We start from the raw sequence: 3,861 nt of genomic DNA on the forward strand, positions 1-3,861 counted from the left end.
GCTGTGTTGGGTCTTTGTTGCTGTGTCAAGGCTTTCTCTAGTTGCGGCGAGCAGGGGCTACTACTCTTGCGGTGCGCAGGCTTCTCATTGCGGTGGCTTCTCGTGTTGCAGAGCACAGGCTCTAGGCACGTGGACTCAGTAGTTGTGGCTTGTGGGCTCTAGAGCGCAGTCTCAGTAGTTGTGGCGCATGGGCTTATTTGCTCTGCGGCATGTGGGATCTTCCTGGATCAGGGATTGAACCCGTGTCCCCTGCATTGGCAGGTGGATTCTTAACCACTGCGCCACCAGGGAAGTCCCTGTTGGCTTTTGCTAAAATCATAGAGTATTTGAAATTGCGGGTGCCCTGGAAAATCTAGAATCGGATAGCCTCTCTGGGCCTGTTTCTGCATCTCACAATGATGTACTGATGATCTCTAAGGGAACAATGCAAGTTAGCATTCCTATGGTTTGCCAACATGTAGCAGGAGCAGAAAGGAGGAGACTCACCCCCTGGGTGCTCACATGGGAGCCAGCTGGGGATGGTAGTCACAGGGGGCAACCTTCCCTCCAGGGTGTGAGCCTGGGCCACGAAGCCCCTCCTTGGTGACCCTGGGCTGCCCCAAGCTCTGGGCAAGGGGAAGCCACAGGTAGACACAATTTGCAAATGACCCCAGCCCCTGACCCATTAATTGGCTCTTGCCAGTGACCTGTGACCTGGGGCAGAAAAAGAACAAGTGACCAGGACCAGCCAGTAGCTGAAGGAGGCACAGCAGGGAGGTCAGGGGAGCTCAGGGGCAGAAACTACTGGAAGCCAGAGTAGCCAGCCAGAGGAGGAAGGAGAGCAGAGGGAGTGGCTATGAGGTGTGGGGTCACCATGAGAGACCGCAGCCAGGGGACCCAGAGCAGCTCCCACCCCCTGCCCAGCACCAGGTCAGGTGTCCTTCCAAGGACATGGGCACATGTACATGCCTCTTGTTTCTGGAGATTGGAGTGTGTATCTATCCCTCTCCCCCAAAGAGTCTGACAACCCTTGGAGGGTTGAGGTGAGGTGGGGATGGGAGAAGGGAGGTGTGTGCTCTCAGGGGACAGGAAAATGCAAATCTCTGCAGCCTGATGCCAGCTCTGGCCTGACCTCAGAAAGCACAAGGGCTTCGTTCATGCACGGGGCGTTCAGGCATAGGTGTGGGGTACGGGCTTCTTTTTGGGGTGATGAGAATGTAAAATTGACTGTGACAATGGTTGCTATATACTAGAAACCATTGAATTGTATGCTCTAAATGGGTGAATTGTGTGGTTTGTGAACTCTATCTTTATAAAGCCAAGCCACTCACACAGGCACACAATCACACACGGCACAAGCCCAGGAATCTTCTGCACACCAGGACACACACGGTCTCAGCTTGCTTCCTTTGCGCTCTGCTTTCACATGAGGGCAGAGGACAGGCTGGGCATCCCCTCCCCTCTGAAGCTTCCTCACCTGCCCAGGAGGTCAGGGAGGTCTGGGTTGAAGCAAAGGGGACCATGTATTTGGAACTGCATTAAAACCGTGATGCCAGGTGGAGTGGGGATGGTCTGTGGAGAGAGATGTGGGACCCTGACAGCAATGCACAAGGGATGGAAAGAGGTAGCAGGGACCGGCTGGGAGTCCAGATAATGGGGAGGGGCCTGCAGGGACGGGATTGGGTGAAAGGCCTCCAGCCCTACAGCCCCCACCCCACAGGCTTTTGGGTAAGACTTACCTTCTGTGGTTTCAGATTAAAATAAAAAGACCCTGGGCAGGGGTGTATAGGCGCCCAGCCCAGTTGGGGCATCCTAAGTGTGAGTGAGTTTTGAGGGGGAGCTGGCACAAGCCAGTGTCCCTGCTGGAAGCAGAATCATGAGCCTTGGAGGGGCGGTGAAACCCACCCTGGCTGCAAAGGCGGGGCTCTGAGCCTGGCAGTTCTGCTTGGAAATGGCCTGGGCTAGGAGCTGGGAGTTCATCCATGTGAGTCATTCATGAAGCCAGTGTTTACTGAGTGCCTACTATGTGCCAGGCGCAGGCTGGGTGTCAGCTTGGAGTCAGTGTGAACCGGGACACTAATGAGGCCATTTCCAACAAAAAGAACACTCACCTATGTGGGAGCCTTCATGCCACATGCCGGCCTTCTGGCCATGTTATTCCTGGTCCTAACACCATGCTCCAAGGGCAGGTCTAAGACCCTGACTTTCACCTTCTCAAGGTCACACAAGAGCAGGGCTAGAGAGCAGAACATGAGCACAGAGAGGATTGCAATTCTGGAGAGTGTACCAGGACCCCACTCCTGCGGCCAGAAGTGGGGAAGCAGCTGTCATAGTTACAGCCTCTACAAGCCCTAGCCCTGCAAGGCTGCTTCACAAATGGGAAACTGAGGCACACACAAGGGATGACTATGTGATTATCCTGACCAATTCTGAGGAAAAAAAAAGAAGCAGGCAGAACCCTGGGACCTGGGGGTAGCCCAAAGAGTTGCAGCTTCTTTCTGAGAAAGGACATCGAGGCCCCACTAGGGGACTGCCGACCAGCAATCAGCCCAGGGCAGCTAAGGAAGTCTCCAGTCCAGTATTTCCAGGGAGCTGGTGCCAAGCCCCTTTCTGTTTCCAGTCTCCACTCATGGCTTTCTCTTGTGGGGAAACTGGACACTTAGCATATTCTGCCAGCAAGGCTAGTTTTACTAGTTTGGCAAAAATCTTCCCAACACCCTAAGACTGAGAAACTAGGCTAACCACTGTGCATGGACATGGGGTGTTCCTAATTGCCCACCACTCATTAGCAGCTGATCACAGTTTGCCTTGCAGCCTCTCCTTCTGTCTTCACACTGCTATGTAATGCTCAGGAATTGATGCCCGCTCCCCCAAATTGACCTCCAACTATTTTCAAACAGGGGCTGCACTACTGAGGCTGAGTGGTGGAGAGGGAAGACTTGTGAATGGAGAGACCAGGCACTTTCCTTCTCTGCAACCAGGGAAGATGATCCTGAATGGCGGCCCTGGCAGCTATCTCACCCACACCTCTGTGTAACCCCTGTGCTCAGAGCAGTATGTTTGTTAGCTGTCCAAAAATATGTATTAACAGCCTGTTTTATGGTTCTTTCTTTTTGGCTGGGGTGGGAGATAGGCCTAGAGAAGCATCGACACGAAAGTCATTCCTTCTTGGTTCAGGCACCTCTCTGAAGACCCAACGCAGACTAGATGAAAACATTGATCCAGTCTCCAGGCAATGGAACTGGAGAGGCAAGCAATGCAGACCTCACCCTCTGAAACGTGGTAGTGTCACCCTCACCCTTCAGTCTGACACCAGGCCCTAGGACGGCTCTTCCTTCAGTCCTAGGCTTGAGAGTGCTGTAGGCCCGGGACTTAGCTCATAGGGTGGGAAGGGAACCGCACAGTGCAGGTCTCGGCCAGCCCAAGAGACCTGTGCACACTTGTGTCCCCTGTAGCCTGGCCTATGTCACTTCCCACAGGCGCCGGTGCAGGGAGGGCGGCCCCCTCTTGGAGAGTCCAGAATGTGCGGGTCTGGGGCCTGGAGGGACAAGCTCTCTCTCCTCTCTCCCTCCAGCAAAGGGCACTGCCTGTATGCTTGTCCCAGGCCTGTCGCGAGGAGACGCTGGCTTCCCAGACACCTGCGGGAACAAACGAAGACCCTGCGAGAGCACGTGGGTCCTGCAAGCGGAAGGGGGCCAAGCAGGGGGCTATCGGCCCGGGACTGCTGCGGGGAACAGGGGGCAAGGAGAGAAGGAGGTCTGGCCTGGCCTGGACGTCCGAGGGTCGCGAGGATGAAAGAGAACGCTGGGCTGCAGAGTGGGGGCCGGGGGGCCGGGGGGCGGGGCGGGGGCGGGGCGGGGGCGGGGGCCCGGGCCCCCCCCC

Source organism: Monodon monoceros, unplaced genomic scaffold (assembly GCF_005190385.1).
Source record: "Monodon monoceros isolate NGI ecotype Baffin Bay Population unplaced genomic scaffold, NGI_Narwhal_1 Super_Scaffold_9, whole genome shotgun sequence".
Lineage (NCBI taxonomy): Eukaryota > Metazoa > Chordata > Mammalia > Artiodactyla > Monodontidae > Monodon > Monodon monoceros.